Source organism: Microtus pennsylvanicus, chromosome 1, assembly GCF_037038515.1.
Source record: "Microtus pennsylvanicus isolate mMicPen1 chromosome 1, mMicPen1.hap1, whole genome shotgun sequence".
In the NCBI taxonomy this organism is placed as follows: domain Eukaryota; kingdom Metazoa; phylum Chordata; class Mammalia; order Rodentia; family Cricetidae; genus Microtus; species Microtus pennsylvanicus.
In genome coordinates this window covers 113548432-113574263 of record NC_134579.1, presented here as the reverse complement: position 1 = coordinate 113574263, position 25832 = coordinate 113548432, and the positions used below count along the sequence as shown (strand labels likewise).

At 44.5% G+C, this 25832-nt stretch overlaps 1 pseudogene; it reads left to right on the top strand.

Moving 5' to 3' along the window:
• The first annotated feature begins 2424 nt into the window (after nt 1-2424).
• LOC142840821 (large ribosomal subunit protein uL29 pseudogene) lies at nt 2425-2759 on the top strand (annotated as a pseudogene).
• The last annotated feature ends 23073 nt before the right edge of the window (nt 2760-25832 follow it).

Sequence of the window (25832 nt, the reverse complement as noted above, 5' to 3'; positions counted from 1 at the left end):
ACATGCTGAATTAATAAATATTTTAATATTGGTTCCTTGTTTAATTTGGAGTCTGTTTTTTGCACTGTGCATGAAAGAAATAAAATGTAAAAATAGTCCAGCTATCAGGCTGGAGAGGTGTCCAGCAGTTAAGAGTTACGACTGTTCTTCCAGAGGACCCAGTTCAGTTCTCAGCACCCACAGGGCAGCTCAGAACCGTGCACATATACACATACATGCAGGCAAAATACTCATATAGTTAAAACTAAAAATGAATAGTCCACCCTTCTCTCGGAAGGAATCATGTACTTAAGTTCCTGTTTCTTCCATGTATAAAATCCTATCTTGTGGGAAAACTAAATTCATTTTTATATCCTCTCCCTCCACGGTCAACATATACTTAACTCCCGTAAGACCAGAGGCCGTCGGAACCTGACCCCCAAAACTGGTTTTGCCAGTCTATTGGGCAATCTGGACTTGACAGTGATAACATCATTGAGTGTCCTCAAAAGAGCAGCGGTAGCCGGGCGGTGGTGGCGCACGCCTTTAATCCCAGCACTTGGGAGGCAGAGGCAGGCGGATCTCTGTAGGTTCAAGACCAGCCTGGTCTACAAGAGCTAGTTCCAGGACAGGCTCCAAAACCACAGAGAAACCCTGTCTCGAAAAACAAAACAAACAAAAGAGCAGCGGTTCCTTCTCTAAAAGATTGTGGATCTTCAGATTGATAATTCTGCCGTTTTCATTTCATTTCCTGAAAGTCAGGGTCGACTTGTGAAAAGTTGTCAGACATCCTCAATGTAAAATGTCAGCCCTAACTCTAAGCTCCTCCCCCTTTCAGAACATCAAATGAAGACTCATGCTGGGCAGTGGTGGCACATGCCTTTAATCCCAGCATTCGGGAGGCAGAGGCAGGCGGATCTCTGTGAGTTCGAGACCAGCCTGGTCTACAAGAGCTAGTTCCAGGACAGGCTCCAAAAATCACAGAGAAACCCTGTCTCGAAAAAACAAAAAAAAAAAACAACAAAAAAAGTGAAGACTCATTTGAATAGTGGCTTTCTGGTTTTGGTAGTCGATACAAGAAAGGACTTTGGAAGCTCTTGTGTACTGTTAGTGATTGTCTGCCCATGTCCTGCCTGGAAAATCATCATTGTTTATGGAAAGTGGCTTTAATAAAGCTGCATACAGTTTGGCTTACGGGGGGCGGGGGGATCCTGTCTTGGAGTGGGTTATGGCTCAGCTGGTAAAGTCTTGCCGTACAAGCACAAGGAACAGAATTCAGGTTTCCAGCATCCACATAAGACATGCAGGACTGTGGCTTGTGCTTGTTAGACAGAGGATCCCCGAATATTCCTAGTCTGCCATTCCAGGAAATGACATGATCTGGGTATGGTACTGTCAAAACTAAGATGGAGAAGAGTTGAATAAGACACCCCAGGGGAACCTATCATACATGTCTTGGGGCACATGCATACAAGGCTGTATACATGGTAGTAAAATATTGCCCAAGGTTATTCTGTCAGCGTTTATATAATGTTTTTTTTTTTTTGAGACAGGGTTTCTCTGTAGCTTTGGAACCTGTCCTGAACTAGCTCTGTAGACCAGGCTGGCCTCGAACTCAGAGATCCACCCACCTCTGCCTCTGAAGTGCTGGGATTAAAGGCGTGTGCTACCAATGCCTGGCTCACTCACTTTCTAAACTCACTCATCAGCCCCCAGAGTTATTGCTGAAGTAATTCATTCATCCCCTTTGGGGCTATTAGTCTGTTATGAGGTAGATTCCTGCCAAGTCAAGAGAGATCGACTAAGCCACTTAGTGATGACTCAGTAAAATGAAAACAATGCTTATTTAAAGAAAGTGTTTGAAAAATGCATACAGAAAAATAAAGTAATTGGTGGGGGTTTTTCCCCTCTTTAAAAAGGTTCTATAAAGCCAGGCGATAGTGGCGCATGCCTTTAATCCCAGCACTCGGGAGGCAGAGGCAGGCGGATCTCTGTGAGTTCGAGACCAGCCTGGTCTACAAGAGCTAGTTCCAGGACAGACTCCAAAGCCACAGAGAAACCCCGTCTCGAAAAACAAAAAAACAAAAAAAAACAAAAAAAAATAAAAAGGTTCTATAAGGCTAGGCAGAAAGCCTCGCACTGAAGCCCTGGCTGCCTGAGTTCACTGTTTAGACCCCGCTCTCCTCAAACTCACACAATGCCGAGAGTAAAGGTGTGCACCACCACACCAATAAAGTTACTTTTCAAAAAACAGACTATTATCCTTTTATTTTCCTTGTCCTTAGCCATGTTGCCTGGCTGACCTAGCTCAATATGGCTTCAGTCCTATGGTTTTCCTGCCTCTGTCTCCCATACCCATCTTAAAATTACTTTTAAATCTTTGGAATAGAGCTGGTGGTGATTTAGCTCTTGGACCAGGCGGCTTCAGCGGTGAGCACCACAGCCATGGCCACGATTAAGGCTCGGGACCTGTGCAGCAAAAAGGAGGAAGAGGAGCCGCTAAAACAACTGGACAATTTGAAGGTGCTCCAGCATTGCAAGGCCAAAGTAACAGGCGGTGCCACATGCAAGCTCTCTGCAAATCCATCGTCCATGTCCTCATTGTCATTAGCCAGACTCAAAAGGAAAACCCCAGGAAATTCTACAAGGGCAAGAAGTACAAGCCTTCAGACCTGAAATCCAAGAAAACTAGGGCCATGTGCCGCCGGCTCACCAAGCACGAAGAGAACCTGAAGAAGGAAAGGCTATACCCACTACACAAGTGTAAGGTCAAGGCCTAATGGAAGGGCAATAAAGTGCAAGGCTGGCTAAAAAAATAATTTAAAAAAACTGGTGAGTTTGCTGAGCAGATAAAGTCGGCTGCCACCAAGTCTTAGAACCTGTTTTTAATCTGCAGGACCCACAGGAAAGGAGTTTCAGGGTCATCTTTGTCTATGGAAGGAGTTCTAGGCCAGTCTGGGATATGTGAGACTATCTAAAAAGTGAAATAAAAATTGCCTTTAGCTGACATGATACTATATGCCTTTAATTCAAACGTTGGTTTTTCAAGACAGGGGTTCTCTCTAGCTATGGAGCCTTTCTTGGAACTCACTTTGAAGACCAGACTAACATTGAACTCACAGAGATCTGCCTGTCTCTGCCTCCCAAGTGCTGGGATTAAAGGTGTGCGCCACCATCACCCGGCTTGATATATATCACAGTAGATCAGCCAAGAATATAGCCCTGTTGTGAAAACGCCTACATACACATTCCTGGTTGTTGGTGTCGTGTTTGTACTCCTTACCCTCTAAATTCATCTCAAAAACAAAGCTTCCGGGACACAGAGTATACGTATTTTGCACTGTTCCTCTTAAGTACAGGTTTAAGCTCTACACACAAAGCTAACAAGTGCAGAAATACAGATGGCCGGGACCTCAGAGCCCAGTGGATTACCCATTTATTGGTGGCACCTTGCTATGTAGCCCTTGACACACCGATGAGAACTTCTGGGGAAAAGCCCAAAGGTAAAGTATTCTCAGCAGCCAGGGGACCAGGGCAGAAGCAGCCGAATGAGATGTCTGCTCATCCAAGCACAAGCAGCACCACCCCAGCAAGATGTCTCAAAGTATTCTTCAAATGGGGGAGCTACTGCGGTCAGGTACTCGGTCACCTGCTGTAAAGCTGGTGAAAACTTGTGGGTAAAGCTGTCGGGAAGGACAGAGGTTGAAGCAATGCTTCGTTCTGTGCCATGTTAGTATCACCTACCTGCCTGTTAAGGATGCTCATTTAGCCAGGCAGCAGAGGCAGGCAGATCCCTAAATTCCAGGCTAGCCTTATCTACAGAGCAAGGTCCAGGACAGCGAGGGCTATACACAGAGAAACTCAGTCTCAGAACATTAAATAATTAAAAATTTTAAAAATGCTCATTTGGTTGGTATTAGCCCTTGCTGGTCTGGAACTTAGTGTGTAGAGCAGGCTGACCTAGAAGTTCAAGGAATTCTGACTCTGCCTTCTGCCTGCTGGGGTTACAGCATAAATCACAATTGTTAGTTTTGAGACATCTCATTATGTAGCCTAGGTTGGCCTGGAGTTCACTTTCTCTTACATCTATTCCCCAAGTGCTAGGGTATAGGTGTGCACCCCTAGATCCAGACAGTATGCTTTTATTTTTCATGAGAAAACATTGTATTTTTTTTCAAGAAGCAGACAGTCAATGATAAGTAAAGAAATAAGAATAATGCATTTTGTAGATGCTCAGCAGCACAAGAATTTAGTGCAATGGTGGACAAGCATGAATCAAGATAGAAGAAACTGGTATAACAGCAACAACATATATATCACCAGAGAAGTAATTATACTAGCCTAGCCTTTTAAAATATTTTATTCATTTTTATGGTTTATTTAACTTTTATTTTATGTGCATTGGTGTGAAGTATCAGATCCCCTGGAACTGGATCTTCAGACAGTTTTGAGCTACCATGTGGGTGCTGGGAATTGAACCCGGGTCCTCTGGAAGAGCAATCAGTGCTCTTAACCACTGAGCCATTTCTCCAGCCCAAGATTTTATTTTTTTAAATTATGTGCATGTGAGTGCAGGTGTTCTTGGAGGTTAGAGGAAGGATGGTATTGGATCCCTTGTAGGTTTTTTTTTTTTTTTTTGGTTTTTCGAGACAGGGTTTCTCTGTGGTTTTGGAGCCTGTCCTGGAACTAGCTTTGTAGACCAGGCTGGTCTTGAACTCACAGAGATCTGCCTGCCTCTGCCTCCCGAGTGCTGGGATTAAAGGCGTGCGCCACCATCGCCCGGCTTTCCCTTGTAGTTTTAAAGTAATTGTGAACCCAGTGGTGGCAGCACACACCTTTAATCCCAGAACTGAGAGGCAGAGGCAGGCAGATTTCTGAGTCAAGACCAGCCTATTCTACAGAGTGAGTTCCAGGACAGCCAGGTCTGTTACACAGAGAAAATCTCTTGAAAAAACAAGAAAAAAAAGGAGGGGGGAGCAGAAGCCATGAGCAAATCTAGTCCCCTCCCCCCTGGGACACTGGCAGACCAGAATTGAACCAGCGACCTGACTCAGGGTCAGCAATCTCCACCAGAACTGGAGTGGGACAGAACCAGCTACCTAGGCAGGACACAGAGCGAATAGCTCCACCAGGAGCAGAATCTAGGAGCAAATCCAGTCCCAGGACACTGGTGGATCAGGATTGAGCCACTGACCATCTCCAGAATCAGTGATCTCCACCAGAACAGGAGGTTCAACTCCAAGCCAGGGACTTCTGCAGAAGCGGATCCAGACCAGGATTTACAAAAACAGGGCAAAGCCAGCAACCTAGGCCAAAGTAGGCCTGAGACACCAAACTACCAATGAGCAGATCAGGGTACAGGAGCACTGAGCTATCTCCAGGAACACCGAGTAACCAATGGGGTAACTAGAACTGTGACCCTGACTGTACCACAAGGAACAACCAATTGAGTTTTGGATTCACTGGCACCTAGAAGATTATCCGACAGAATCTCAGATAGCCCCAACCACACCCATTAGAGGAAAAGATAAATAGAAAAGGTAAGATCACACAAACACCACAAAGAGCAACACAGCACCAGTAAAACCTAAAGACCCTACAACAGCAAGACCTGAACAAACAAATATGGATGCACCAGAAGAAAATGAACTAAAAAATAACTTCAAGAGAACATTTGAAATTCTTAAAGATGAAACGAGAAAGTCCCTTAAAGAATTTGAGGGAGGGGCTGGAGAGATGGCTCAGTGGTTAAGAGTACTGACTGCTCTTCCAGAGGGCCCGGGTTCAATTCCCAGCACCCACATGGCAGCTCACAACTGTCTGAAGATCCAGTTGCAGGGGATCTGACACCTTCACACCAATAAACAATAAAAAATATTTTAAAAAAGAGAATTTGAGGAAAAGACAAACAAAAAATTAGAAGATAGCAAATCACTTAAAGAAAACTAAAAAAAGAAATCAAACATATAAAAGAAAGTATTCAGGACTTGAAAACTGAAATAGAAACAATAAAGAAAACACAAGCCAAAGGAATTATAGAAACAGAAATCATGATTAGGAACCACAAACACAAGCATGAACAGCAGAATACAAGAGATGAAAGAGAGAATCTCAAGCACTGAAGATACAATAGAGGAAATAGACTCATCAGTTAAAGAAAACATTAAATCTAACAAAAGCTTAACCCAAAATATCCAAGAAATATGGGACACCATTAAAAGGCCAAATCTTATAATAATAGGTATAGAAAGAGGAGAAGTTCAAATTAAAGGCACAGAAAATTTATTTAACGGGGCTGGAGAGATGGCTCAGCAGTTAAGAGCATTGCCTGCTCTTCCAAAGGTCCTGAGTTCAATTCCCAGCAACCACATGGTGGCTCACAACCATCTGTAATGAGGTCTGGTGCCCTCTTCTGGCCTTCAGGCACACACACAGAGAGAATGTCGCATAAATAAATAAATAAATAAATAAATAAATATTTTTAAAAAAAGAAAATTTATTTAACAAAATCATAGAAGAAAACTTTCCCTACCTAAAGAAAGATATGCCTGTGAAAATACAAGAAGCTTTCAGAACACCAAATAGACTAGATCCAAAAAAAAATCCTCTTACCACATAATAATAAAAACACTAAACATACAGAGCAAAGAAAGAATATTAAGAGCTGCAAAGCAAAAACACCAAGTAACATATAAAAGTAGAACTATCAGAATTACACCTGATTTCTCATTGGAGACAATGAAAGCCAGTAGGTCAGGGTCAAGCATTATGTGGACATTAAGAGACCACGGATGCAAACCCAGACTACTATACCCAGCAAAACTGTCAATAGGAGGACAAAACAAGATATTTCATGACAAATCTAGATTTCACCGATACCTAGCCACAAACCCAGCCCTACACAAAATACTAGAAAAAAAAACTCCAACCCAAAAACAAAACAAAAACACAGACAATTGATGACCTAATAACAGCAAATCCCAAAGAAGAAAAAAACGCACATATTAACATCACCAACGATGAAAACTAAATAGGAGATAGCAATCACTGGTCGTTATGTCCCTTAATGTAAAAGGACTCAACTAACAGATTGGATACAAAAACAGAATTCATCCTTCTTCTGCATACAATAAACACATCTCAACCTCAAAGACAGATATTGTCTGTCTGTAAAGGATTCGGAAAAAATGTACCAATCAAATGGACCTAAGAAACAAGCAGGTGTAGCTATCCTAATATCTAACAAAATAGACTTCAAGCTAAAATCAGTCAAAAGAGACAAAGAAGGTCATTTCATATTAGTCACAGGAAAAATCCATCAAGAGGAAATTTCATTACTGAACATCTATGCCCCAAATACAAGAGCACCTTCATATGTGAAAGAAACACTTCTAAAGCTTAAATCATACATTAAACCCCACACACTAATAGTGGGAGACTTCAACACTCCCCTCTCACCACTGGACAGGTCAATCAGACAAAAATGAACAGAGAAATAAGAGAACTAACAGATGTTATGACTCAAACAGACTTAACAGACATCTATAGAACAGTCCATCCAAACAGAAAAGAATATACCTTCTTCTCAGCACCTCATGGAACCTTCTCAAAAACTGACCACATACTCGGTAACAAAACAAACTTCAACAAATATAAAAAAAATTGGAATAACCCAATGTACCTTATCAGATCACCATGGTTTAAAACTAGAAGTCAACAGCAATACTAATTCCAGAAAACCCACAAACACATGGAAATTAAACAATGCTCATCTGGATCATCAATGGGTCAAGGAAGAAACAAAGGGGGAAATTAAAGACTTCCTAAAATTCAATGAAAATGACCACGGATGATAAAAGGGCTGGGGAAGAAATCAGAGAATCAACATCCTTCACAACAGCCACAACTAGCATAAAATATCTCAGAGTAACTCTATCCAAACAAGTGGAAGACTTGTATGACAAAAACTTTAAATCTTTGAAGAAAGAAATTGAAGAAGACACCAGAAAGTGGAAAGATCTCCCATGCTCTTGGGTAGACAGAATTAACATAGTAAAAATGGCAACCTTACCAAAAGCAATCTACAGATTCAATGCAATGCCCATCAAAATCCCAGCAAAATTCTTCAAAGACCTCGAAAGAACAGTACTCAACTTCATTTTGAAAAGCAAAAAACCCAGGATAGCCAAAACAATCCTGTACAATAAAAGAACTTCTGGAGGCATCATAATTCCTGCCTTCAAACTCTACTACAGAGCTACAGTACTGAAAACAGCTTGGTATTGGCATAAAAACAGACAGGAGGACCAATGGAACTGAATAGAAGACCCAGATATCAATCCACACATCTTCAAACACCTGATCATTGACAAGGAAGCAAAAAATATCAAATGGAAAAAAGAAAGCATAGTTAACAAGTGGTGCTGGCACAACTGGATATCAACATGTAGAAGAATGAAAATAGGCCCATATCTGTCACCATGCAAAAAAATCAAGTCCAAATAGATCAAAGACCTCAACATAAAGCCAGCCACACTGAACCTTATAGAGGAGAAAGTGAAAAGTACACTTGAATGCATTGGCACAGGGAACCACTTCCTAAATAGAACCCCAGCAGCACAGACACTGAGAGAAACAATTAATAAATGGGACCTCCTGAAACCGAAAAGCTTCTGTAAAGCAAAGGACACAATCAAGAAGACAAAACGACAGCCTACAGAATGGGAAAAGATCTTCACCAACCCCACATCAGACAGACATCTGATCTTCAAAATATACAAAGAACTCAAGGAAATTGGTCATCAAAAGATCACATAATCCAATTTAAAAAATGGAGTACAAACCTAAACAGAGAACACTCAACAGAGGAATCTAAAATGGCTGAAAGACACTTAAGGAAATGTTCAACATCCTTAGTCATCAATTCAGACACAGAAAGACAATTATCACATGTACTCACTCATAGGTGGTTTTTAAACATAAAGCAAAGAAAGCCAGCCTACAAACCATAATCCCAGAGAACTTAGGCAACAATGCAGACACTAAGAGAAACTTATAGATATATGGGAAGATACCTGGGAAGTAGAAAGTAGAAAAAGACAAGATCTCCTGAGTAAACTGGGAGCATGGGGATCTTGGGAGAGGGTTAAAGGGGGGAGGAGAACAGAGGAAAATGTAGAGCTCAATAAACATCAATGTAAAAATGACAAAGAAAATACTAACAACAACAAAAAACGAGCACGTACTCTGGGAGAGGACCTGGTCTGATTACCAGAACCCACACTGCAGCCCACAACTGTCTGCAACTCCAGTGCCAGGGGATCTGATGCCTTCTTCCTGGCCTTGGCAGGCACCAGGCACACACACAGTGCATATGCATATACGCAGACAAGACACTCATACACACAACATAAAGATTTTTTATAATTTATTCATTTTTAATTTAATTGTAAAATAAAAGTAAATTCCAACCACAGTTCTCCCTCTCACCCCTCCTCTCACCTCTCCAAATAAAATATTTTTTAAATGAAAAAAAAAAGCGTTTGTGAGCCACTTGACACACCTGCTGGGTATGGAATTCGAATCCCTGCATATGCTCTTACTCTGCTGAACTAGCTTCTCCAACCCCTACTATAAACCGTTTTGTCTTGTTTGAGGCAGGGTTTCTCAGTGTAGCCCTGGCTGTCCTGGAACTCACTCTGTAGACCAAGCTGGTCTCGAACTCACAGAGATCTGCCTGCCTCTGCCTCCCAGGTGCTGGGATTAAAGGTATGCACCACAGGTATAAATTTTTAAAAATAGAAGTTTTTAATCTTTCTTATTTTCAGAAAGGATTTTGTTATGTTGGTCAGGCTGGCCTCAAACTTCTATCGTTTCTAGGAATGATCCTTAGCTTCCTCTGTGTTGGGATTACAGGCATGTGCCACTGTCTCCAGTTAAAAACATTGTTTTCAATGGTTGCATATTCTGTCATTGATACTGTAAAAAGACCACACGCTTGAGAGCCAGGCGCGCTCCGGTTACAAAGCTGCCTGTAGCAACAGGTTTATTAGCTAGACTGGGTGGTTTAGTATTCCTGGATAAATTTTCATATCCACAATGCGGGGTTAATATGCCTCCTCCATAGTCTGTGAGGAAGTGATATAGGCTATTGCCCTCCATCTGACACATTCTCGATGTCCCTGTGTCATCCTCTAGACATTTAGATGGAGGACACAAGGTCTCATTAGCATAAGCTGACTTCGCACGTGCTATATAACGAATGATAGCCTCCAACTCCTGTTCCTCCTACCTGGACTCCCAAATCTTGGGACTGTAGACATACACACCATGTGCAGCTATTTAGATTGCACTAATAGTGGCTTCTTTTTTTAATCTATTTATTTATTATATATTCAGTATTCTGTCTGCATGTATGCCTACAGGCCAGAAGAGGGCACCAGATCTCATTACAGATGGTTGTGAGCCACCATGTGGTTGCTGGGAACTGAACTCAGGACCTTCAGAAGGGCAAGCAGTGCTCTTAACCACTGAGCCATCTCTCCAGCCTGTTTTTTTTTTTAATATTAGCTGAGCATGGTGGAGCAAATGTTTAATCTCAGCACTCAGGAGGCAGACAGGTAGATCTCTGACTTCTAGGCTCTCTGAGGTTATATGCTGAGACCCTGTCTTAACCCCCTCCCTTCAAAAATAGTTGCCTATGCTCACACAGAAGAGTGAGTGAGTACAGATATCAGCAGAAGACAGCATCAAATCCCCCGGAGCTGGAATTACAGGGAGTCGTGGGCTGCTGTATGTGGGTGCTGGGAATCTGTCTCTGGTCCTCTGAGGACAAGAGGGCTCTTTCCAGCCCTTCCTAATGGGTTTCTACACATTTTCATATTTGGAATCATTGCTGTAAGATGCATTCTTTCCCAGGGCGAGGGAAATGCCTTAGAGGGGAAACATGATCGTTCCTACATGTGAGTTACCTGGAACTGATTGCCAGGACCGACAAGGTAGGAGAGGACCCATTCCTGTAAGTTGTCCCTCTGACTTCTGCATGCATGCCATGGCACACATGTGCTCCCCTACACCCATAAACCCACACAATGCACACAAAAGATGTATCCCTAGGAACGGACTTACTGGATACTACCTACCTGTACTGCACATTGCTGGACTATACGACTGCGTTTCAAAAGGTCTTAGTGTCCTTTCCTGCTAGCAAAGCAAGAGTCCTTGCAGTATTATACCCAGCATTGAGTAATCTTGTATTTAAAAACCTGTTGTCAATCTCATAGGAGCATGATATCTCATTATATACATTTATATTTGTATTTATTTAATATTTGTAATTGCTCTGGGATGTGGCTCAGTTGTTAAAGTACTTCCCAATATTTGCAAAACCCTGGGTTCAATCCCCAGCCTTGCATAAGATGGGTTTGTTGGCTCATGCCTGGAATCCTGGCACTGGGGCAGCGGAGGCAGGAGAATCAGGAGTTCAAGATTATCCTATGCCGCACAGTGAACTTGCGGCTTTCGTGGACTATGTGAGACCCTGCCTCAAATATGTACACACACACACACACACACACACACACACACACACACACGGTGAGACTTGCCACCAAGCCTAATGGCCTGAATTGGAGCCCCAGGTCCTACACATGGTGGAAAGAGAGAACCAACTCCCATAAACTGGCCTTTGACCTCCGCACGTGCCCCTCCTCTCAAATAAATGAATGAATTTAATTTTAAAATATGTATTCACTTTTTTGTATCTTTGCCAAACATAAGGCTGAATTCAGAAGTATGCAGCGCTGCACTTGGTTACAAATGCGCAGACTCTAGACGGAATCACACGGTGGCACTAGAACGTAATAAATGGAAATGAGTCCTCAGGTTGTGCTAAACCCGAAGCTCAGCCTAAAGGAGCTGTTTCCCAGTCTTCACTCTGGTCAACTTGGGCAGAATAAAGTTCTCACAGGGTGGAGGGTTTACCAGAGAAGTCACACTTGAGAACATAAGTACATATTCATGTATACAGTTCTAGGATTTTTGTTTGTTTGTTTGTTTGAGACAGAGTTTCTTTGTAGCTTTTTGAGCCATTCCTGGAACTCGTTTTGTGGACCAGGCTGGTCTTGAACTCACAGCGATCTGCCTTGCCTGTTACTGCTTCCTGCGTCCTGGGATTAAAGGTGTGCACCCACTGCCCAGCTAAATTCTAGAATCTTTGGTTGTGGGTATTTTTGTTGTTTTTTTTTTCAAGACAGGTTTCGCTGAAGCTCTGGAGCCTGTCCTGGGACTAGCTCTTTTTTTTTAATACTTTTTTTTATTGATATTTGTTGAGCTCTACATTTTTTCTCTGCTCCCCTCCCTGCCTTTCCACTCCCCCTTTCAATCCTCCTCCCCCACGCAAGGTCCCCATGCTCCCAGTTTACTCAGGAGATCTTGTTTTTTTTCTACTTTCTACTTCCCATGTATCTTCCCATATATCTTCCCATATATCTATGTAAGTCTCTCTTAGTGTCTGCATTGTTGCCTAAGTTCTCTGGGACTGTGGTTTGTAGGCTGGCTTTCTTTGCTTTATGTTTAAAAACCACCTATGAGTGAGTACATGTGATAATTGTCTTTCTGTGTCTGAGTTACCTCACTCAAAATAATGTTTTCTAACTCCATCCATTTTCCTGCAAAATTCAAGCTGTTGTTATTTTTTTCTGCTGTGTAGAACTCCATTGTATAAATGTACCACATTTTCCTTATCCAATCTTCAGTCAAGGGGCATTTAGGTTGCTTCCAGAATCTGGCTATGACAAACAAAGCTGCTATGAACATAGTTGAGCACATGTCCTTGTGGCACGATTGAGCATCCTTTGGATATATACCCCAAAGTGGTATTACTGGGTCTTGAGGAAGGTTGTTTCCTAATTTTCTGAGAAATCGCCACACTGACATCCAAAGGGGTTGTACCAGCTTGCATTCCCACCAGCAATGCAGAAGTGTTCCCTTTACCCCACAACCTCTCCAGCATAAGTTGTCATCAATGTTTTTGATCTTGACCATTCTTACAGTTGTAAGATGGAATCTCAGAGTTGTTTTGATTTGCATTTCTCTGATGACTAAGGATGTTGAACTTTTCTTTAGGTGTCTTTCGGCCATTTTAGATTTCTCTGTTGAGAGTTCTCTGTTTAGGTTTGTACCCCATTTTTTATTAGATTATTTGTTCTTTTGATAACCAATTTCTTAAGTTCTTTGTCTATTTTGGAGATCAGACCTCTGTCTGATGAGGGGTTAGTGAAGATCTTTTCCTATTCTGTAGGCTGTCTTGTTGACCGTGTCCTTTGCTTTACAGGAAGATTTTCAGTTTCAGGAGGTCCCATTTATTAATTGTTTCTCTCAGTGTCTGTGCTGCTGGGGTTATGTTTAGAAAGTGGTTCCCTACGCCAATGCATTCAAGTGTACTTTCCACTTTCTCTTCTATGGCTGGTTTTATGTTGAGGTCTTTGATCCATTTGGACTTGATTTTTTTGCATGGTGATAGATATGAATCTATTTTCATCTATTTTCATTCTTTTACATGTTGATACCCAGTTATGCCAGCACCACTTGTTAAATATGCTTTCTTTTTTCCATTTGATATTTTTTGCTTTTTTATCAAAGATCAGAATTTTGCTGGGATTTTGATGGGCATTGCGTTTAATCTGTGGAACCAGCTCTTGTAGACCAGGCTGGCCTCGAACTCACAGAGATCCGCCTGCCTCTGCCTCCCGAGTGCTGGGATTAAAGGCATGTGCCACCACCGCCGCTGGGCAACCGGGTGATTGTTTTTGTCCTTTTGTGTGTCTCCTTTGCAGTCATTGCATTACTATCTCCCATGGACACTGACACAGCCGGGTTCTGTTGCCGCCTATCTTGGGTTTTTCACACCTCTGTAGTTCTCTTCCCCTAAAACCCATGGTGTTAGCTGAAGCACACCAACATCTGTAGACTGGAGACGGTGAGGTCCAGGAAGGTGACTGCAGAAAGCCTCTCGTCTCACAGAGCTACTACACAAATGCACCCTCAACTGAAGGTGGTAATCCATACCTACTGCTGAGATGGCTGCAGAAGGGATCTTAAATTCAACACCAGCCTGGGCCGTAGGGCGAGTTTCAGAGAAGCCAAGTATCTTAGGGTTTCTATTGCCGTGAAGAGTCACCATGACCACCGCAACTCTTACAAAGGAAAACATTTAATTGAGGTGGCAGCTTACAGTTTCAGAGGTGCAGTCCATTATCATCATGGCAGGGAATAGCGTGGCATACAGGCAGACAGGTGCTGGCTGCATCTTGATCAGAAGGCAATAGAAGTGGACTGAGTATCACACTGGAGTGTGTGAGACCTTAAACCCCGCCTCCACAGTGACACACCTCCTCCAAGGCCACACCTATTCTAACACAGCCACACTTTATTACAGCGCCACTCCCTTTGGGGGACATTGTCTTTCAAACCACCACACCCAAACTCCATAGTAAGACTCTATCTTAGTAAGACAGCTAGGCAGCTCCGTGAATAAAAGTTCTTCCCTCCAAGCCCAGTGACCTGAGTTCAATCCTTAGGACCCACACGGTGGAAGGAAAGAACTAACTCCTGCAAGATTGGCACAACACATACATACTAAATATACTTCTAAAACCCCAAATAATAATATACAAATAAATAGAGGCACACCTTAAGGAAGATCACTTTTTTGTCATAGTTACCGAGAATAAAAGTTTTATTCTTTTAAAAATCCAGATACTTCAGAGCCCCCCAGTCCTCGCTGAGTAGCACAAGCTATTGCCACTGTTGCTGATTGTGCTGAAGACACCATACACTTTGGTCAGAGGACGTGAAGAAATCAAGCTGGTCCTGAAGAGGGCGCTCCCTCCCTGCTGGCAACCTCTCGCAGCACTAGAAGGTGCTGCATAGGTGTTGGGGGTGGGAGGGAGCCCTCAGCAGTTTTACAGCTATGACTGCCACTGTAATGACCCACATGTCAAGATAGTCTCGTGTGTGCGATAGTGGCATGATTATCATGGGGCAACCAACCCCTTTCTGTTTGGATTTAAGGCCTATTCCATAAGAGGAAATCCGTGCCTGCTACTGTAATTCTGACCAAGAACCCACGGTTGGTAGACACTGGGTGTGAACTTTCTAATAGTTCTTCTAAATGGGCACAGTATTGAACAATCCCTCTAAATTTGGATCTATACTGATAGATTAGTACAGTTCTTAGGCCTCATTAGTTTCTTTGTTGGTTAATTCAAAATTCACAACTGACCAAAGCGCAAAGAATAAGTGTCAGAGGCATGCTCAGCCTCAAGCAGGACGTTTATATCACCCCACCCCACACTCTCAGGAAACATTATGGAAGAGGGGATGGAAAGACTGTAAGAGGGGCTGGAGAGATGGCTCAGTGGTTAAGAGCATCGCCTGCTCTTCCAAAGGTTCTGAGTTCAATTCCCAGCAACCACATGGTGGCTCACAACCATCTGTAAAGAGGTCTGGTGCCCTCTTCTGGCCTGCAGGCATACACACAACAAAATATTGTATACATAATAAATAAATATTAAAAAAAAGAAAGACTGTAAGATTCAGAGGCCAGGAAGGACGGAAGCAGAGCAGATTCTTCTAGACAGGACTGCTGCACGCACAAGCTCAACACAGCTGTGGTTGCCTGCACAAAATCAAGCTAGTTGATAGGCAGTGGCGGCACACCCATTTAATCCCAGCAGAGGCAGGCTGAGCTCTGTAAATTCAAGGTCAGCCTGGTCTACAGAGCGAGTTCCAGAACTGCCATGGCTGTTAGACAGAGAAACCCTGTCTCAGAAAACAAACAAAAAACCAAACAAATAAACAAAAAAATCAAACCAGTTAACATTCCTCTAAATATTTATGAAATTACTGAGTTTTTGGCTACTCTTTCTCAAGATAAAATTAATCCTTGAATGTTTCGTAGTCATGTGGGCAAATGACACAGGACACAAAGGGGGAGATTAGCCCTGACTAACTTCCAGGCAACATGTTGAAGTTTTGAGACTCACAGATATCCTCCCATCATTTAAGTGGAATGTGGCAGCTACGGTTTCACTCCCTTGATGCTCGGAGTGGAGCTTGGTTTGTGAGCTGTTCTTTCACCCTCAGGGACAGAAAGCATGGCCAGAGAAGAGTAAGATCTTTTTTTTTTAATACTTATTTATTTATTATGTATACAATATTCTCTCGGTGTGTATGCCTGCAGGCCAGAAGAGAGCACCAGACCTCATTATAGATGGTTGTGAGCCACCATGTGGTTGTCAGGAATTGAACTCAGGACCTTTGGAAGAGCAGGCAGTGCTCTTAACCACTGAGCCATCTCTCCAGCCCCGAAGAGTAAGATCTTACTACTGTTTCTTCTCAGTGGAATCCATTGTCTGTGCTTCCTATATTACACTCATATGTTATTCCCAGATCTTACATTTTGTGTATGTGTGTATGCATGTGTGTGTGCGTGTTGTACCGGGAATGGAAGGAACCAGGACCTCCAATATACTAAACACACTCTATGACACCAAGTAACACCCACAGCGCCATTTGTATGGTTTGCTTTCTAAAATTATTTTATTTCAAGACTTACTTATTTTAATTCCATGTATATGAGTGTTTCCTCCATGTATAGAGTCCACGGAGATAAAATAGATAACCCCAGATCTGGGGTTAAATATACGCAGTTGTGAGTTCTCATGAGGGTCCTGGGAACTGAATTCAGGTTCTCTACAAGAACAGACAGTGCTCTTATAACCCCTGAGGCTTCTCTCCCGTTCATTATTTTTATTTATGAATATGTATGTACATCTGTGTGAATGTGTACAGGCATCCATAGGGGCCAGGAGAAGGCGTCAGATCCCTATGGTGTGAGGCACCAGCTGTGAGTGTTAGACTCTGAACTCCGAATTTGCAAGAGCCGTATGCACTCTTAAAGGCTGAGCTATCCCTCTAGCCCCTCTTGAATGGCTTTTGATGCATGATTATATTTTTTAATTTTTAAAAATTATTTTCCGTATATGGACATTTTGCCTGTGTGTATGTTTGTATGTCATGTCTGTGTCTTGTGCCTATGCAAGCCAGCAAAGGCATTGTGTCAGAACATAGTCCAGGAATGGAGCCGTGTGAGGAGGATTCTAGGTGTTTGTGGGGGAACTCCCAGGAAACAAGAGCCTCAGGACCTCAGTGTCTACATACACAGAATTGTTCTTGGACACGTCTTCGTGCTCCTCCCATGTGCGGCTAATAGGAGTGTGTTTACTTCTGATTTCTCGTTATTACTCGCTGCTGCTAAACCATCCTTTCTTTGCCTTTGTGGAAAACTATGTTTGCCATTTGCTGCTTGTCCTGTGATTGCGTACAGTTTGCACCCCTGAGAGCTTTATGCACGTGATGTCTCCTAACCTTAAAGAATAATTTGTATGACGCCCGAATAAAGTTAGCTATTGCCTGAGACTTTAGTCCTCCTCATTGACCGGCTCCATTCTTGTAGCACCATGAGGTGGTGGCTTACTGGGGAAGATTCAGCATGTCTGACCTGGTGGCTGGCTCCATGGCATCTCTCTGACTCTGCTTTCTTCCTCCCAGAATTCTGTTCTGTCTACTCCATCTACCTAAATCCTGCCCTATCAAAAAGCCAAGGCAGTTTCTTTATTAACCAATGAAAGTAACACATAGACAGAAGACCCTCCCACATCACATTCTCTCAAGTCACACCACCTCTAGGGTGGTGACAGTGTTGTTCCTTTGGTCCCTGCCCTGGCCACGCCCACTCCTTTTAACTCCTGACCCTGCCCTGACATCGCTCTCTTTCTGCTTTTCCTCTCACACGGGGCTTTGGCCTCGCTCTCTCTCCTCTCTCTCTCTCTCTCCCCCCCTCTTTCTCTCTCTCCCTCTCTCTCTCCCTCTCTCTCTCTTCCTTTATTTCTTTCTCTCCTTGTTAATAAATTCTTATATAGCTATTTCCTGTGTTTATATGTCTGACCCGCCGCCACAGTCGCCGCCACAGCCGCCACCGCCGGGACCCGCCGCGTGTATGCCCTCCCGCTGATGGGAAGCTGCAGCCGCTTGCTCGGGTGCCTAGAGCTGGCGCCCGGCACTGCTGTGACCTGCCGGAGTTTGCTGCGGGCGGGGGGACCCCAGATATTTTATTATTTAACAACAATTTGTTGCCGTTTGACTCATCTCGACCGATTACCTGCGCCCAACTTCACCTGTTTGCCACGGCCTCATCCGCATCCGTGAGTTAACCTAAGTTGGCTTCCCTTCCCCCGGGGCGCTCAGAGACTGTCCGGCCGGCTTTCTCTGCTGTGTCCCGGACTGGGTCGCCAACCTCCTTTCCCACCCCCCCCCCTTGCTTCTTGCCCTTGGCTTAGGCCTGCGTCACCCGCAACCGGAAGTTCGGTGCTTCCGGCCTTCTTCTCCTTTTTTTCTAAACTTTCCTGTCTCCGGCCCGCTACGTTGCGGTGCCTCCGGGCAATAAGCCCTAAACAGCTTAATTGTCTCCTCCCAGCCGGGGTTTCTTTCTCCCCCGTACGGTTGTTGGGTTCGGGCCAATTAAGCTTTAGCACGCCCCAAAAACACTCGGACGCCTGTGTTTTTGGCCTGCCGTGTTCGCGGTACTCTTTGGGTGCCTTTTTGCGGGTGACCTCCGCTTCAGCCATGGGCTCTGGGCACTCAAGGCCAATCCCTCCATCCTCCCCACTCGGGCAGCTTCTAAAACCTCAAACTCCCCCCCCCACCGCTTCTGGAGGGGCCACTCGCTCTCGCTCCGCCCAGTCGAGCGATAGCGATTGGCTAACACATTCCTCCTCCTCCCAAGGTTTACCCGCCTGCACCTTTCTCCCATGTTGCCTGCACCTTTCCCCCTTGTCACCTCTGCCCCGCCCCTCTGCGGCTTTTTGTTACGGCAAGGCGGCTCACCAACAGAGCAGACAACACGCGGCAGTCGCCATCTTGGCTGAAGGCCAGATGGGTCAGGTGACTTTCCGCCCTCTTGGCTGAGGGCCAGACCACGTGACCACACTCTCCCGGTTTTACTCCCAGTCTTACCCTGTCTTCTCAACCGGTTTTCACTAAAATTCTCCTGTTAACTCTGTTACATGTGTTTTGAGCAATGGCATGTCTCTGATAGGGCCCATCAGAGTTGTCCACTTGCCCAATTCCTGTACACTCTTTCTATACATAATAATACATATATTTTAAACTGCTATGTACCTTTAAGTCTCTTAAGCTGTTCTCTACCATTGTCAGTTCTGCCACTAATTACAAGCAGTTTTTTCCCTCTATCTGCCTTTTTACAAATGTAAATCTTACCTGTTGGGAGCCAGTGCGGTCAAGCTCAGACCCAACTTTCCAAACGAATTCTATGCTATAGTTATACCTGATAAACAGCCCTCAACTGCTCAGAGATCTGGGGAATGTGATATTTAAGTATTTAATTTTTAAAAAACTTTTCACAACAATAAAAAGAGACAGGTTGGCTCCGAGCAGCAGCTCTCTGCTCCCTCCAAAGAAGACAAAAGACAGACATGCGCAGAACAACGTCCTTCAACTGCAGAGCGCTGACCATTGGACAAACCTGCCTTTCATCTGAAGTAAAGACCTCTAGACGTGGACAGAATCACTGGAATCGACAGCCTAGCTGCTCAGGTCAAGGTAGGCCTGTCTTCCTACAGATTTCTTAGCCCACAGGATATTCTGGAGCCTGGCAGGCCCTGCGCTAAACAACAAAGTTCAAGTGCAACCTTCAGCGACCATGGAGGACCCAAAAAGAGTAGCTCTGGGTGCCAACCAAGTAAGTTCTCTGTTATTTTCTAATCAGTAACTCAAGTAATCTTATCCTTCTCAAAGATCTCTGACAGTTTGACTGCTGAGAGGTTCTGCAAAGTGACCTCACCAAACAAATTTCAAACCAAATTTATCTCTTATGCTACAGTCATTATGTGTCTAAAACTTCTGTTTTCACAAATCCAAGGAGTTCTCGTGAGTTCCAGGGAGCCGAATTAAAGAATCCATCTTAAACAGGTCAGATACCCCCTCAATCCCCTGGTCCTAAAAATTTTTTCCCCTTAATTTAACTTTGTTCTGCCAATACCTTAAACAGGATAAGAGATACCAGTTCCATGCCACAGACATCGGCCAAGGGCAAAGAGACCAGCTATGCCAGGATGTTCCCAGCACCCAGCCTTCTCTCGCGCCCCCCCAAAGACGACGCCCACAATCAGCCGGAAGCAGTCTTGAGAATTCGCCGCCCCAATTCCTTCAAACTGGAGTGTCTAATTTGCTTTTTATTAAAAGCAAGATGTGGGAATGTTGTTCCTTTGGTCCCTGCCCTGGCCACGCCCACTCCTTTTAACTCCTGACCCCGCCCTGACATCGCTCTCTTTCTGCTTTTCCTCTCACACGGAGCTTTGGCCTCGCTCTCTCTCTCCTCTCTCTCTCTCTCTCCCCCCCTCTTTCTCTCTCTCTCTCTCTCTCTCCCTCTCTCTCTCTCTTCCTTTATTTCTTTCTCTCCTTGTTAATAAATTCTTATATAGCTATTTCCTGTGTTTATATGTCTGACCCGCCGCCACAGCCGCCACCGCCGGGACCCGCCGCGTGTATGCCCTCCCGCTGATGGGAAGCTGCAGCCGCTTGCTCGGGTGCCTAGAGCTGGCGCCCGGCACTGCTGTGACCCGCCGGAGTTTGCTGCGGGCGGGGGGACCCCAGATATTTTATTATTTAACAACAGACAGCATTGGGTCTTCTGGACTTTACTTAGGGATGTAAGCTTCCATGGGTGCTAGAAATAGAGCCCAGGTCCTCAGCAAGAGCAACAGGTGCTCTTTTTTTTTTTTTACAGCATCCTTTTATTTATAATAGGATGTCAAATCTATGTCTTTAAGAACAGTGTTTGTTCTATTTCATTTTGTTAATAAAAAAAGAACAGTGTTTGTAAAATAAAAGCTCAAGCAAAGGCATAGATAAATACCTGTGTATATCCCTGTCACTCAAAACCAAAAGAAAACAAGCTTGCAACAGGTGTTCTTGGCCGCTGAGCCGTCACTCCAGCCCCATGATGAATTGCTTGAATAAAAGACGTGACCTAGCCAGGTAGGGGTGGCACATGCTTTTAATCCTAGCACTCGGGAGGGAGGCAGAGGCAGGCTGATCTCTGTGAGTTCAAGGCCAGCCCGGTCTACAGAACGAGTTCCAGAACAGGCTCCAAAGCAACACAGAGAAACCCTGTCTTGAAACACAAAAAACAAATCAACAAAACAAAACAAAAGGAATGTTTGGGGATGATGAGATGGCTCAGTGCCTAATGGACCTGAGTTCAAATCTGGGACCCACGTGGCAGAAGGAGATAACTGACCCCACAAGTTGCCCTCTGACCCCCACATGTTTGTTAAGAAATACACACACGGGCTGGAGAGATGGCTCAGAGGTTAAGAGCACTGAGTGCTCTTCCAGAGGTTCTGAGTTCAATTCCCAGCAACCACATGGTGGTTCACAACCATCTGTAATGAGATCTGATGCCCTCTTCTGGGCTGCATGCAGAATATAGGCAGAACACTGTATACATAATAAATAATAAATCTTAAAAAAAAAGTTTTTTTTAAAAAAAGAAATACATGCTGGGCGGTGGTGGCGCATGTCTTTAATCCCAGCACTCAGGAGGCAGAGATCTCTGTGAGTTCGAGACCAGCCTGGTCTATAAGAGCTAGTTCCAGGACAGGCTCTAAAACCACAGTGAAACCCTGTCTCAAAAAAAAAAAAAAGAAAAAGAAATACACACACACTCAAGGAAAGTAAATAATTGTAATGGAAAATTGTAGAGATAAGTAATGAGAAGAAATGTACCATGTTCGAAGCAATTGGACATTCTTCGTATTGGAAGAGACAATGCGGAGAAAGGGGAAGACTAGCTGTTGACTAATCATCTCCAGTGTTCTTTATAAAGGTTTCATTATCATTTAAAGGCAAAAATGGTTACATGACACATATGCGATCCATACTGTATTTCATGCCTCAAAAAGGAGAAGTGGTGATTTACAACATTTCCGCCTCTACTTCCTGCCCCGTGATGTCACACGCCTGCCCTTGTTGGTGCCGTGGTCATATGGGGTCATATGTCTAGGAAGCTTTCATCATCAAACCCTGGGAACCCGCACAGTGATCTGTCTTTCTGTTTTAGTGACTCATGGCCATCCATGATATACAAATGGCAGTTCTTATAAATTTACTATGTAAAAAAATACAAACGGCTGGGTGGTGGTGGCACACGCCTTTAATCTCAGCAATCGGGAGGCAGAGGCAGGTGGATCTCTGTGATTTCGAGGCCAGCCTGGTCTACAGAGTGAGCTCCAGGACTTGCTCCAAAGCTACAGAGAAACCCTGTCTTGAAAAACAAAACAACAAGGTTTTCCCCTGCTCTCTGTATGCATGCCCGGTATACGGGCTCCTGCACCACACGCACGCAGTCATAACAAAGCAGGGCTGGCAAAGATGGCACAGCAGATAAAGACCAATACAGCCCCAAGCCTGAGGCCCTGAGTTAGGTCCCTGGGGCCCTCATGGCAGCAGAAGAAAACCAATTCCCTCAAGTTGTCTTGACTTCCACACTTGTTCTGTAACAGACACACACAAGCACACACACACACACACAAATTCAATGGATAAATAAAATAAACAATAGGTAAAAAGAAATTAAAGACACCAGTGTTGTCGCCCTCTGACCTTCACGTGCACACACACACACAAGCATGCACACACACACACAAGCATGCACACACGCACACAAGCATGCACACACACACACAAGCATGCACACACGCACACAAGCATGCACACACACACACACAAGCATGCACACACGCACACAAGCATGCACACACACACAAGCATGCACACACGCACACAAGCATGCACACACACACACAAGCATGCACACACAACACACAAGCATGCACACATGCGCACAAGCACACAGAGTAAATCTGAGGTCTGGGGACATTTCTCTTGTGCCCTCCTTGGCTTGGGGCTGTATCACTTCATCTCTTCCTCTGTCATCACGGCCTTCTCTCCGTGCATCTCTGTCTTCTTCTGTCTCGTACAAAAACACTGTCATTGCATGAGGTCCCATCTGACTGAAATCTCTTCCCAATCTTAATTACATGTGCAAAGATCCTGTTTCTATATCAGACTGGTTCTGAGGGTCCCAGTAGACCATGGAAGAGCAGCCAATGTTCTTAACTACTGATCCACCTCTCCAGCCCCTAATTTATTTTAAAAATTTGTTTAGATATATGTATGTTTTGCCTGAATATCTATCTGTACACTGTATGCATGCAGTTCCCATAAGAGGTCATAAGAAAGCATCAGATCCCCTGGAGCTGGAGTTACCCACTGTTGTGAGCTGTCATGTGGGTGCTGGAAATTGAACCCAGGATCCTTTGGAAGAGCATCCTGTGCTCTTAATTGCTGAGCCATCTCTCCAGTCCCTTTAATTGTTATTTTTGAGTTATGAGGGGTTAGATTCAGGGTTTCACTCATGCTAGATGAGCCCCTGAAACAATACTCTGCTACTAAACTACATCCTCTATCTTCTTTTGTGTGTGTGCTTTTGTGTCAAGACAAGAGTCTCGCTAAGTAGCTCAGGCTACCTTTGAACTCACTGTAGCCTACACAAGCCTTGAGTTTCCAGTCTTTCTTCCAGAGCCTCCAGAGTAGACACTGCTTAGCTGAGTTTGCAGGGCTGCACTATTGGGCCCGATTTTCATGGTCATTTTAATGACACCATTGAATCTATAGAAACCCTACCTAGTCCACAGGTACAGGAATGTGTAAATCATTCACGAGGCCCTGGGTTCTAGTCCCAAGGACGTCAGGAAAAGCATTGGATCCCGTGGAACTGAAGTTACGGATGGTTATGAAGCATCATGTGGGTGCTGGAAATCAAACCCCGGTGCTCTGCAAGAACAGCCAGTGCTCTGAACTGCCCAGTGGTCGGTCTCTCCAGTCTCCTTGTTTGTTTGTTTGTTTTGATATAGTCCTGTGTAGCCCAGTCTGGCCTGTAACTCATTATGTAGCTGAGAATGGCTTTGAACTTCTGAGCCTCCTGCCTCCACCCCCTGCTGCGACCACAGGTCTACTCTGCCACACTCAGCAGGATGCTGGGGATCAGACCAGGGCTTCATGCAGGCCGCACAAGCGCTGTTCTACCAACCAGGTCCCAGCTCCAAGTTTGTTTGTTGAAACAGGATGTTGATGCTCACTGTGTTGCCCAGTCTGCCCTCAGCCTCACAAACACTGGGACTACAGCTCCTGCTAACGCAGTTTACCTCTTTTAACTGGGTCAGGTACTGGCGCTGTCTCAAGGTCAGCGGGATTCCCTGTTTTCTTTCCTTTTATTTTAGCTCAAATGTTGCTTTGGAAATATCTTGCATTCCAGGCGATCCGAGACTCTAGATAAACAGCTCACCTCTGTGTAGACAAGACCAGTGGAACAGAAATTCCCAGCTAAGTGCTGGAGAAGAAAAAGAGGGAGAGAAGGCCCAAAATGAAGAGACCGATAGGAACATAGCTCCTTTTTGATTGTTCTCAGAGCAGAGCTGGGCGGGAGAGGAGGTGGATGCGTGCTCTTTCTTCCTCCTAGAGCAGAGGTTCTCAACCTGTGGGTATTGACCCTTTTAGGGTTGCATAACAGGTATCCTGCATATCAGATATTTACATTATGATTAATAACATTAGCAAAATTAGTTATAAAGTAGCAATGAAATATTTTATGGGAAACTGTATTAAAGGGTTGCAGCGTTAGAACAGTTGAGAATGTCTGGTCTGAAGGACCAGAGTTCGGTTCCCAGTGTTTAGCAGCTCACAGGCCAGGCAAGATTCCATGCCCTCTTCTGACCTCCACAGGCACACACGGACGCATGCACATGCATGCACACACACACACACACACACACACACACATACACACACACACACACACACACACACACACACACACGCACTTCTCAGAAAGATAATTTTGGTGCATCTCCATCATGGCTAATTTCCTGCAACCTCGAAACCATTATAAAAGAGTTACTAAATCATCTGGTGGGCTGAGGAGACACGAAAATCAGAGGGGACTGACCTCTACAGAAGTAGATCATTCTTTAATCAGAACACTGGAAGGCCGCAGTCTCTCTCGAGAGTGGAGACTGTGCAGCCCGGTGAAGGGGCTTGAGGCTTTCTGGGGCAGAGAAGAGAACTTTGGGATGGAGGATTCCTTAAGCAGAAGTGTCCCCTGCAGTACCAAAGTTGTCAATGGTGTGGGAGGATGCGGCGTTGGTGAGGGGCGTCCTGGATCCTAACCACCTGCACAAGCTGTTACTAGCGGGCCAGCCTTCCTGTTCGGAGTTGCTCCGTCCTCCCAAGGTTTCTGAGTTACTAGCACTTTTGGCTCAGGACCTATTTCTTTGAATCCATCAGTTGTGCAAGCAGATTTTACTGTAGGCAACTTCGGACTTTTATTTTCAGAGTTGATGTGTTGCGCAATGACTTGGGTGTCGGTGCTGAGAAATAAAGGAAGAGCCGGTCCGACAGCACTTACAGCCGTTACCCCCATCAGCCTTCACACACCCCTCTCCGGAGCCTGGCCAGATTCCCTTCTCTTAAAGTTTCCTCCCATGTGGAGTAGCTGGAGCCTTATAGGGAGCTCTGTCAGAATGTTCTAGAACTGTGGAAGTGTGAGGCTATGGCAGGAACTGCTCTTCTCCACTCTCTAGTCTGCTCCCTAGAGATACAGAAAGAACCTAGGGCTGGGGCTGCGTTCCTGAGGCGGAGCATTGCCTTGG